At 42.8% G+C, this 12,869-nt stretch overlaps 1 pseudogene; it reads left to right on the top strand.

Annotated features, from left to right (window-relative positions):
- The first annotated feature begins 1,166 nt into the window (after positions 1-1,166).
- LOC142169198 (uncharacterized) overlaps positions 1,167-12,869 on the top strand; it is a 93,762-nt pseudogene continuing 82,059 nt past the window's right edge.

Genomic DNA, 12,869 nt, shown 5'->3' with positions numbered 1-12,869 from the left:
AGAGTTTGAGCAGTTGTGTCAGGGTCCTATGACTGTGTCAGAGTATGCAGTCTGTTTCAGTGAGTTAACTCGCCATGCACCGGCTCTGGTTGCTACAATCAGAGAGAGGATTCACCGCTTCATTAAGGGACTCCACCCCAGCATTCGGACCAGTATGGCCAGGCAGTTGGAGATGGACATCACTTATCAGCAGGTAGTGAGCATTGCCAGGAGAGTGGAAGGCATGTTTTCCTGGGACAGAAAGGAGAGAGGCCAAGAGGTCCCGAGAGACTGGTCATTATTCAGGAGCTTGTGCACCAGCAGCACGCTATGGTAGGGGTTTTGTTAATCACCCTGTTCATTCAGCTCTTCCAGCAGATAGCGGTGTTCCAGCTCCTCCTATACCCAGGAGCCCTATTATGCACCACCAGTATCCAGTATGCCTCCTACTCGGTGTGCTATTACCGGCTAGTCCAGTAGGTCCGAGTCAGTCTCAGCCGCCGCATCCTCCGAGAGCTTGTTTTGAGTATGGTTACACTCGTCACCTGGTTAGAGATTGCCCCAGAGCCAGGAGGGGTGCACCTTCACAGACTTATCAGCCTCCACGTGCTCCACCAGGTCCTCCGGCCATTCTTCCAGCACCAGTTGCCACCCCACCTCCTCAGCCAGCTCGAGGTGGAGGTTGGGGAGGTTGAGGTCACCCTAGAGGGGGAGTCCATGCCGGGTACTATGCCCTTCTAGCCCATTTAGAGGCCGTTGTTTCAGATTCAATCATCACAGGTATCGTCCCTGTCTGTCATAGGGATGCATCAGTATTATTTGACCCAGGATCTACGTATTCATATGTGTCTTCTTATTTTGCTCCACAATTGGGGATACCGTGGGATTCTTTGAGTTCCCCTATTTATGTATCTACTCCTGTGGGAGATTCTCTCATTGTCGAACACATATATCGGTCGTGTTTAATTGCTCCTAGGGGTTATGAGACTAGAGTCAATTTGTTATTACTCAGTATGGTAGATTTTGATGTTATCTTAGGCATGGACTGGTTATCACCTCATTATGCTATTCTTGATTGTCATGCTAAGACCGTGACACTGGTTATACCAGGTCTTCCAGGATTAGAGTGGAGAGGTACCTTAGAGTATACCCCCCGCAGGGTCATTTCATTTCTTAAGGTTCAGCGAATGGTTGAGAAGAGGTGTGATACGCATTTGGCCTATGTGAGAGATGTCAGTATTGATACCCCTACAATTGAGTCAGCTCCAGTAGTGAGGGACGTTCAAAATGTATTTCCAGCTGATCTTCTAGGCATGCCGCCCAACAGAGAGATTGATTTCGGCATTGATTTGTTGCCGGCCACTCAGTCCATATCTATTCCTCCTTACCGTATGGCTCCTCCTGAGATGAAAGGGTTGAACGAGCGGTTGCAAGATTTGCATGATAAGGGTTTCATCAGGCCTAGTTTATCACCATAGGGTGCTACGTTCTTATTTGTTAAGAAGAAGGATGGTTCTATGCGTATTTGTACTGATTACCGGCACTTGAAAAAGGTTACAATGAAGAACATGTATCCTTTGCCTCGCATCGATGATTTATTTGATCAGTTATAGGGTGCCATGGTATTTTCCAAGATTGACTTGTGTTCTGGCTATCATCAGTTGAAGGTTCGGGAGTCGGATATCCCGAAAACTGCTTTCAGGACCAGATGTGGTCACTATGAGTTTCTTTTCATGTCATTTGGGCTGACCAATGCCCTAGCAGGCTTTATGCATTTGATGCACAGTGTGTTCCGGCTTATCTTGATTCCTTCGTCATTGTGTCTATTGATGACATCCTGGTATATTCCCGGTCTCGGGAAGATCATGAGCAACACCTGAGGACCGTGCTTCATACTTTGAGGGAGAAGAAGTTGTATGCAAAAACTTCTAATTGTGAATTCTGGCTTGATTCAGTTGCGTTCTTGGGCCATATAGTGTCTTGTGAGGGAATCAAGGTAGATCCGAAGAAGGTGGAGGTAGTGCAGAGTTGGCCTAAACCGTCATCAGCTACAGAGATCCGCAGTTTCCTTGGTTTGGCGGGGTATTACCGTCGCTTTATGGAGGGATTTTCATCCATTGCAGCGCCTATGACCAGGCTGACCCAGAAGGGTGCTCCGTTCAGGTGGACCGAGGAGTGTGAGGAGAGCTTTCAGAAGCTCAAGACAGCTTTGACTACAGCCTCAGTATTAGTATTGCCTACAGGTTCGGGGTCCTACACTGTCTATTGTGATGCCTCGAGAATGGGCATTGGAGCGGTATTGAAGCAGGATGGTAGGGTGATTGCCTACACATCTAGACAGTTAAAAGTGCATGAGAAGAATTATCCGGTCCATAATCCCGAGTTAGTAGCTATTGTTCACGCCCTGAAGATCTGGTGTCATTATTTTTACGGTGTTCCTTGTGATATCTACACTGATCACCAGAGTTTGCAGCACTTTCTCAGGCGGAGGGACCTTAATTTGCGTCAGCGGAGGTGGTTGGAGCTACTTAAAGACTATGATATCACTATATTGTACCACCCGAGGAAGGCCAATGTAGTGGCCGATGCCTTGAGTCACCGGGCAGAGAGTTTGGGGAGCTTGGCACATCTTCCGACAGCTGAGAGGCCCTTATCCTTGGATGTTCAGGTCTTAGCCAGCCAGTTTATAAAATTGGACATTTCGGAGCCTAGCCGAGTATTAGCTTGTGTGGTTGCTCGGTCTTCTCTTTATGATCGTATCAGGAGGCGCCAGTATGATGATCCTCATCTTTTAGTTCTTCAGGATAGGGTTCGGCGAGGTGATGCCAGAGATGTTACTATTGGTGATGACGGTGTGATGAGGATGCAGGGCCGGATCTGTGTGCCCAATGTAGATGGGCTTCGGGAGTTGATTCTCGAGGAGGCCCACAGCTCGCGGTACTCCATTCATCCTGGTGCTGCGAAGATGTACCAGGATTTGAGACTGCAATACTGGTGGAGGAGAATGAAGAAGGATATAGTTGGGTTTGTGGCCAAGTGTCTCAACTGTCAACAGGTCAAATGTGAGCACCAAAGACCGGGTGGATTACTCCAGAGGCTAGAGATCCCAGAGTGGAAGTGGGAGAGGATCACCATGGACTTTATAGTTGGACTTCCATGGACATTGAGAAAGTTCATTGCTATTTGGGTAATCGTGGATCGGCTGACCAAGTCAGCTCATTTTATTCTAGTGTTGACCACTTATTCTTCTAAGAGGTTGGCTGACATTTATATGAAAGAGATTGTCTGCCTTCATGGTATTCCACTATCCATCATTTCAAACAGAGGTACACAGTTCACATCACGATTTTGGAGAGCCGTACAGCAAGAGTTGGGTACTAGGGTGGAGCTGAGTATAGCCTTTCACCCTCAAACGGACGGGCAGTCCGAGCGCACGATTCAGATTCTTGAGGATATGCTCTATGCCTATGTGATGGAGTTCGGAGGGTCATGGGACCAATACTTGCCACTTGCAGAGTTCTCTTACAATAACAATTACCAGTCGAGCATTCAGATGGCATCGAATGAAGCTTTGTATGGTAGGCGGTGCCGGTCCCCAGTGGGAAGGTTTGAGCCGGGCGAGGCCCGATTGTTGGTATAGATTTAGTCCAGGATTCTCTAGATAAGGTGAAGGTGATTCAGGAGAGACTTCGCATAGCCCAGTCCAGGCAGAAGAGTTATGCGGACCGTAAGGTTCGTGATTTGACATTTATGGTTGGTAAGCGGGTCTTGCTTCGGGTATCGCCTATGAAAGGCATCATGAGGTTCGGGAAGAAGGGCAAGCTGAGCCCAAGTTTCATTGGTCCTTTTGAGATATTGCGGCTAGTTGGGGAGGTTGCTTATGAGCTTGCCTTGCCTCCCAGCCTAGCAGGAGTTCACCCGGTATTCTATGTATCTATGCTCCGGAAGTATCACAGTGATCCAACTCATGTATTGGATTTTAGCTCAGTCCAGTTGGACAACGATCTATCTTATGTTGAGGAGCCCGTAGCCATTTTGGACAGGCAGGTCAGAAAGCTCAGGTCAAAGAATATTGCTTCAGTAAAGGTCCAGTGGAGGGGTCAACCGGTCGTTTTGAGAATTAGAGCCCCGATCCCCTAATATCTGTTTTCCCACATTTGTTTCTGCTTTTGGGATTGGCCGGAGTGTTTGGTTATTGAATTCGGAGAGCTTTGGGACACTTGATCCCTAGTTGTGAGTTTAAGCCTTAGACTTTGGACCGTAGTCGGAACAATGTGAAGACAGATCCGGAATGGAATTTCATCAACTCCGTTAGCTCTGTTGAGTATTTTGGGGTTAGGAGCTCATCCGGAATGTGTTTTGGAGGTCTGTAGTAGATTTAGGCTTGAATTGGCGAAAGTTAGTTTTTTCGGCAATTTCGGCCGATAGTGGAAATTTTTATATCGAGCTTGGAATGGAAATTCGAAAGTGGTTGTAGGTTTGTAGTGTCATTTGTGACCTGTATGTAAAATTTGAGGTCATTCGGACTAGATTTGATGTGGTTCAGCGTCATTTGTAGAATTTGGAAAATTTTAAGTTCTTAGGCTTGAATCCATGCTTAATTCATGATTTTGGTCTTGTTCGATGTAGTTTGAAGGCTTGACTACGTTTGTATGGTGTTTTAGGATTGGTTGGTATGTTTGGTTGAGGTCCTGGGGGACTCGGGTGTGTTTCAGATGCTTAACGGAATGAATTTGGACTTAAGAAATCTGGTGCCTTTGCTGGTTCTGGTGTTTCGCACCTACGGAAGGGAGGCCGCAGGTGCGGAGGGAGTGCGCAAATGCGGAACTAGTGGAGCTGGTGATGGAGCACAATTGTGCAAGTTTGACCGCATGTGTGAAGCGTGGGTGCAGGTGTGGATCCTGGCTGCCTTAGTGAAATGCGCAGATGCGCCGATTTGGATAGCTGGTGCAGTATCCGCAGGTGCGAGGAATTGCCCGTATATGCGGCCCCAGCCCGGATAAGTGACCTTCGCACCTGTGATGATTTTTCCGCAGGTGCATGACCGCAGATGCGGCCCCATGAGCGCAGGTGCGGAAATCGCTGGGTTGAAGAGGCAGCTTCGAGGGTTCATCCCTCATTTTTCACCAATTCTAATTTTAGCTCGGGAGAATGCGATTTTGCAAGTGTTTTGAGAGAAAATCAGTGGGTAACAATTCTTAACTCTAATTCTTGTATATTTCATTAATCTATAGCAATTTGCCTCATTTAATAAAGGGATTTGAGTGAAAGAGCGGGAATTTGGGGTAAAAAGTTACCCAATTGAATTTTTGGGTTTTGATCGTGTTCTAGGTGTCGGAATTGGATAATGTTTGTTTGAGTGAACTCGTGAGTGAATGTGTGTTCATAATTTGTAATTTTTACCCGATTCCGAGACGTGGGCCCGGGGAGACTTTTTGGGTGTTTTCCCTAATTTCACGCTCTAGGTTCGAATTAATTAGCTAAATTAGTTACCTGTAGTTATATTTACATTATGCAATTAATTTGAATGGATTTGGGTCATTTGGAGTCGGATACTCGTGGCAAGAACGTGATATCGAGTTGATTTGAGCGGTTCAAGGTAAGTGGCTTGCCTAACCTTGTATTCGGGACTTTCCTTTAAGAGTTTGATATTAATTGATGTGTGTGCGTCGTGTACACGAGGTGACAAGTACGTACACGGGCTATTATTGCAAAAATCCCATTTTTCCTTTCTAAATCATAAACTATTTTTCCTAATTAAATTGCACTAATACGTTTAATTGTTAAACTTAGACTAGAGAACATGCTTACATGTTTTAACTATCTATTTGACATTCTGTGTGCCATGCTTAGTTAAGTCCCTATTTTCCTTATATGTGTTCAGTATAAACTGTATAACTCGATGTCATACCTGCCATTTCATCTTGCGTTGCATATTTAAATTGGGACTACGTACGTATTCCAGGAAATCCCCTTATACTGCATATTTACTTCGGGACTACGGACGTATTCCGGGAGATCCCCCAGCACTGCATATTTACTTTGGGACTACGGATATTTCGGGAGATCCCCCAACACTGCATATTTACTTTGGGACTACGGATGTATTCCGGGAGATCCTCCTGTACTGCATATTCATTTGGAACTACGGGACGGTATCTCAGGAGATTCTCCACTGTGTTTACCTTGTTCTGAGCCGAGGACTCCCTTAACTATTAAATTTTTGAGAAATTCTTTAATTGTGTTACCGTAAATTTTACTTATATCTTAAACTTTTTAATTTATTATATTTACTCCGATAGGGCCTTGACCTGACCTCGTCACTACTCGACCGAGGTTAGGCTAGGCACTGACTGGGTACCTTTGTGGTGTACTCATGCCCTTCCCTGCACATTTTTTAGTGTGCAGATCCAGGTGCGAGCTATCAGCCTCGGGGTTAGTGCGTGCTACTGATTCTAGGAGACATCAAGGTACTACTTCTTGCGTCCACAGATCTTCGGAGTCTCCTTCTACTCCCTCGCCTAGAGACTTTCTTTATTATCTTCAGACTTTCGTATAGAGCTACATAGATTATAGCAGTTTGTGACTTAGTGATATTTCGGTTCTTGGTAAATTATTTTGTATATGCCGAGTGGTACTACTCTTGGTTATTCACAATATGTTGTTTATCTTTAAAATGCTGTGTTTTCTTTATTTTTTTCGTAATATTAGGCTTACCTAGTCGTAAAGACTAGGTGCCATCACGACACCTTACGGAGGGCTAATTTGGGTCATGACATATATAGCTCTGATTGAGGCAATTCTTGAAACAATTTTCACCATATGAATTGGGGTAAGTGTTCTCTACTCGGTTTTGGTTAAATTTCATGAATCTATCTGCATTTTTGGTAATGGGATTATGAATTTTAAAGAGGAAATTGGGGGGTTTTGGCCTAAAGTTTCATAGTGTGAATTTTTGAGTTTTGAATATCGAATTGGAGTCGGATTTGACTGAAACTAGTATGGTTTGACTTGTAATTGAATGGGTTGTTGGATTTTGTAAATTTTGTCGGGGTCCGAGGTGCGGACCCGAGTTTGACTTTTGGCCGGTTTTAGGCTTTTGATTCAAGATTTGATCTTTTGCGATCGGGATTGGTTCATTTAGCATTGTTAGATACATTTGAGTTGTTTTTGGTTAGTGTCGAGCCGTTCGGAGGTCGGAACGTGCTGGATGGCATCTTTGAAGCATCGTTTGGCTTGCTCGGTGTTGGTATTTGCTTTTTCGAGGTAAGTAACTCTTCTAATCTTAGTGCTGAGGGTATGAAACCCCGAAATACGTGTTATATGATTGGTATTAAGGTGATGCACATGCTAGGAGATGGGCGTATGGGCGTGCACCATGTGAATTGGGACTTCGATGTTTCCATGGCACTGTATAGTGGTCCTACTTTGTTGATATCCGTGTTGTCTGGACCCATAGTGGTCGTTTCTTACTGTCATCTCACCGATTTCATTGATATTTCGTAATCAGTCATATTCATGCATTCATAATATATTAGTCTCAGTTATTTATTGATACATCATATCATTGTTGTCGGGCTAGTTTCATGACATTGTGAGCCCGTGAGTGAGACTGGAGAGATTGATGACAGAGTGAGGCCGGGGACCTACTTGTGAGGATGTTATCACTATAGCACGTGAGTTGTACGTGCAACATGTGAGTTGTCTGTGTGATTCCAGATGTTGATATTATAGCATGTGAGTTGTCCATGCGGCACGTGAGTTGTCCGTACGATTCCAGTTATTGATGTTATGGCACGTGAGTTGTCCGTACAACACATGAATTGTTCGTGCGGATTCTATCGCTTGGGATGAAAACAGCCCCTTCGGAGTCTGCACACCCCCAAAAGAGCGCAGTCGACAATAAATAGGGATAGGGCTGCACGTTGCAGCAAAAATGGTACAACGCTGAGTGTTTGAATATGCTGAGCTTAGTGAGAAAGAATGCGAGACAGTGAGATTGAGTACTCTGAGATTGTGAGTACATGAGCTCATCATCGAGATGCATTGCATTTGACATGCGTACTTTAGATACATGCATAGAGGTGCATTTCCTTCTACTACCCAGGTTTGGGGACATTTATGATTTTACTTGTATCTTAACATGTAGGCATAGAGAAGTACCTTCCTCATGCTATCTGAAAATGAAACATCTTACTATTTGCTGAAAGGAGATTTGCGAAAAATAACAGTTTTCAAACTTACTCGTGTATTGGCTTTCGGTAAAAAGATTTTCTTTTTTGACTGAGATACTTGAAAAGAAAAGCCTATTTTTCTGGAACTGTGAACAAATTGAGCCTTTTATTTCTGAGATTCTTCTTTTGTTATTGTACAATGCTGTTATGAACTGCTGTGGAATATTGGTGTTGGACCTAATCTTTCTTTTAGCTCATCACTAATTTCAACCTAAGGTTAGGTTTGTTACTTATTAAGTACACGGGGTGATTTGTACTCGTACTACTCTTCTAAGCCTTGCGTGCAGATGTTGGTGGTTGATGTTACAATGTTCGATGGGAGCTAGATTTAAAGATGTACCTACGTCCCGGTTGTAGCTGCCTCTTGTTCGTGGTAGCTCTAGATCTGTAAAACTCTGTTTATGTACTTTTTAAACAGACGATGTATTTATTTTATTTCAGCTTTATAAATTCTATTCTTAGAAACTCATGATTTGTACTACCAGTTCTTAGGGAATGTATAACATTCAGATAATTTCTTTACTTAATTGCTTTATTTATTGTTATTGGAATTGGTTAGTGGTTAACTGGCTTACCTAGCGGGTTGGGTTAGGTGCCATCACGATTAGTTGAAATTTACGTCACAGGTGGTATCAGAGTTCTAGGTTCATAGGTTTTAGAAGTCATGAGCAAGTGTCTAGTAGAGTCTTGCGGATCGGTATGTCGATGTCCATACCTATCTTCGAGAGGCTACATGGCATTTAGGATACACTTCCCATCTTTATTTCCTTATCGTGCTGCATTGATTCAGCTTGAAGTGTAACTCTTTGAATTCCTTTCACGCATTCGTATGCGCATGTGAGTGCTCGATATTAGTTGTGCTTCAGTGACTTGTGATACTATGAATGCGGTGCGAGATGTGTATTCTGTGTTTTGGGGAAGAGGCAGTCTGGAGGACTTGAGGCAGTCGGTAGCTTCAGTGGTAACTTGTATAATTTGACTCATATGTCTGGTAATGTCCCTACGAGTGGAATTTGTGGATCCATGAGTGGTGGAATGACTATGTGGTGAGTGTGATGTGATTGCGAGATGTGTTCCGATTGTTTGAATTTGACGAGAAGGATTTCTTTGAAATGTAAAGGAAAGGCCATTGGGTTCTTGATTTTCATTTTGATATGAGGTACAATCCTGAGTATTAATGTTTTGATGGATCTTTCACGTTGTTAAATTTTGGGGCAAATTAAATTCTCATGTCTGGTTAATGAGTTGGACTCATAAAGATTAAGTGATTTCATATTAATTGTAAGCAAGATACTGATTTAACGTTAGCAAGATTCCCAGGTGGGTTAAGGTTAGCAAGATTCCTACTGCGAAAGGGTTTAGCAAGATACTGATTTACGGTTAAGCAGGTAGGTTATCCCCTGCGGAGTAATCTACGTAGGTGTATTCCTTATGATGTGAGTAGAGAGTTTCTTTTCTGCCGACGGGGCGTATGTATTGGGATTTGAATTTGAATCTGGTTGAGAAAGTTGACCTGAGTATTAAGAGAATGAATGCGAGCTTAACGGACGATTCTGGTATCTTTATAGTTGGCGTTGTGTGAGCTTGAAAAGAATTGTTTTTGTTGTATTGACTACGGTATTATGACAATAATAGAGTATGGGTATTGTGAGTTATTGAGTGTTTTAATTTATGGCTTTGACCAAGTAGGGGAGCCTGCTATTGACAATTTGATTCCATGGTTATGTGTTAAATTTTAATTTTGGTCTAAGGCATACTTGTGGATTAGTTATGATTTGTGGAGATTGAGTTTGAGAATGACTCGAGTAAGGAAATTTCTGGATGCGGGTTATGGCACTTTAGGAGTATATGAAAATCACGGGAATCATAAAATAATTGAGTGGTTATTCGCGAAGGATGTAGTATACACAGAGTATGAATTCGATCTGTGGTATTAAGGCATTGTTACTTCTTTGGGTGTTGTTGTGCTAATGGGGCACAGGTCATTCGGTCTGTTTGATTGGATCAATTGAGATTTGAGTGGAGTGGATGACTCTCGAGAATGGTTCTAATGGATTCAAGGATTATATGTAAAAATTGAGAATTTTGGATTGGTATATGGCTAGGATCTGATATTTGCATGGGATGGTGTTAAGACTTGTGGCATTTTGTTTATCATTGTGGAATATGCATTTAAGTATCAAGAAGGTAACATAAGGTCTCTTTAGAGTGGGTATCTCGGTTGTGGTGCTTTGGGGAACTTAAGAGAGGAGTTAGTGGTTTATGGCCTTAGGGCGTGTCTCTTGTGTGGTAAAATTTGGTTAAGGATCGTGGTGTTCTAGCAAGGAGAAGTATGAATTTGAAGGCAGTATGGAAAGGACTTGGAGAAATAAGACAGCTTGGTAGTAGGTTGGATCAGCACAGTAATGGATATAACTGGTTCTTTAGGCACCTATGATGTGGTTGGTCTCCACATGTGTTTCGTGGCAATGCTCTTGAGTTTTGGCGACTTGCGTGGCTGGGTTGAGTTAGAGAGATTCGATTCTGATAGATTGGTTGTGTGCAAATGGGTTTCGAAGAGTTCTCATTGGCTTTTACCATGGTTCAAGGGGTATATTTCCTACCAGCGTGAGGAATATGTTGCGTATTGAAATTTTCTCCGGGATAAGATCAAATGAAAGGTTTCTAAATGATCGGGTATATATTCTGCTTGTGAGTCAAAGTTAATTATGAGATTCTTGTACTCTTCGCATGATGGCATGGTAGACGCGATGTATTGCGTGGGATTGAGATTTGCTTATGCAAGGTCACAGTTCAGTTTTTAAGGGAAGGACATAAATTCGTAGGCAACATGGACGGATTCAGATGACAAGGTGAATGATATTACTACTTGGTATTGCCTGAGAAGGGTGTGCATTTTAGAAGGGGCAATGTGTTTAGATTTATGGATACTTCATTGGTATTGCGGCACTCTCCTGGTTGATCAACTGCTGATATTCAAATTTTGCTATGTGGCACGGAAGAATTTTAGAAGTATTTCTCGTGGGATGATCGTGTATGAGAGATGTGTTAGACATTATGGCAGTGGAGATGGAATCAGATATGGTGATTCGTGTGTTTTATGGATTTGGAGGCTGGGAGTTCTCAAGAACAGATTGTTTCATGATTGTGGACTGTGAGGTTGTGGCCGAAGCTAGCCAGATGATAGTATGTGTTATGATTCAGTCATTGTGGATTTTTGGAGGGTTATTTATCTATTTGTGGGTGACCAGAGTCGATTTGGGGTCCATTGGTAGGCCTAATTAGGATGTGTATTCTGCACCAAGCCAGATTAGTTGGTTCCATACTGCTACTGTTGAGGGATGTGCCATTCGGCTGTTGTTGAGCTTATTTGTGTTCTGAGATGATCTATAAATTACTCTTCTATGCTACGAGGAGTTGTGATTTGTTGGTTATATGCACATATGGTGCGGTTCTATTGGCTCATTATAGTGAAATTTGAGCGAGAAGAGTATTGGTTATTGCTCGGTTAATGGAGTATTGGTTATGTTCTTTGAGGTTTTGTGTGACATTGTGTCATTTGCTTCATCGTGGTTATGGTAATGCACTTTGAGTACTTGATGTCGAATTGTTCATGATTATTGATTTTTAGTAGGGTGGCTTGAGGTATTTCATATGGACCAGTATTTGGATAGGGTCCCGCATTGCAGTGGAGTTATGTGGAAATATGATCCCTCATGTTAGATTCGTGTGTTTTGGTTCTATGGTGTGTGATAGGTTCTTAGCATTGCGTTGTGGTGGTACTTTTTGAGCTTGAGGGAACATTCTACCGAGATCGCATGGGTTATGGCTTTAGATTATATTGACACGGCGTGTCACTAGAGCGGTTGTGTTGTATGAGATGAGATCATTAGGCCTAGGATGGATACTATCGGAATTGATTACGGCTTGTTCGGAAGGCTAATATCAAAAGTCGGCTTAGAATTTGCTATAGTTCTTGTCGAATGAGAGGGAATTCCATGATTGGTTGATCTGATGAATGGTTATCAGTTCTGCGTGTTTCTTTCATCATCGGCAGTGTATGAAGGTTTTAGAACAACGTTTTATTTGATATGAGGTTTATTACAGACATTGGGTTGATTTGAGTAGCTACTGTAATTAAAAATCAATGCTTCGAGCATTTGAGCTATGTGGTATTTGAATTTGAGTGTTTGAGTTATGGTTAAGGCTTTTTGTACAGCTTGTTCAGACTTATACAATATGTAGATGCGAAATTCTGACCCTATAAGAAATTTCAGATGTTAGAAATTTGATTCAAAGTCTTGTGGGCTAGGTTGAATTGAGAAACTTCAGTTATGTTGTGTTATCTGACTTGTATGGGATAGAGTGACGTGTGATCACCCCCGGGTATGTTCATGTTAAGGCTATATGGCGGTTTGATGGCTTTGAGAACAACTCTGGACACGTTCGAGGATGAACATATGTTTAAGTGGGGCAGTATTTAACGACCCGACCGATCGTTCTAAGCACTTTGCTCGGTAGTTTACGGGCGTGAGTAGATCCGTATGATGTATTTTGACTTGTGTGAATCATCGGTTTGGTTTTCAGGTTATTCGGGACTGGTTTGGAAGAATGAGTCTCAACTCGGGAGCTTTAAATTTGAAAGAGTTAACTAAG

This window comes from Nicotiana tabacum, chromosome 14, assembly GCF_000715075.1.
Source record: "Nicotiana tabacum cultivar K326 chromosome 14, ASM71507v2, whole genome shotgun sequence".
NCBI classification, from domain to species: Eukaryota; Viridiplantae; Streptophyta; class Magnoliopsida; order Solanales; family Solanaceae; genus Nicotiana; species Nicotiana tabacum.
This window is presented reverse-complemented; position numbering and strand designations above follow the sequence as displayed.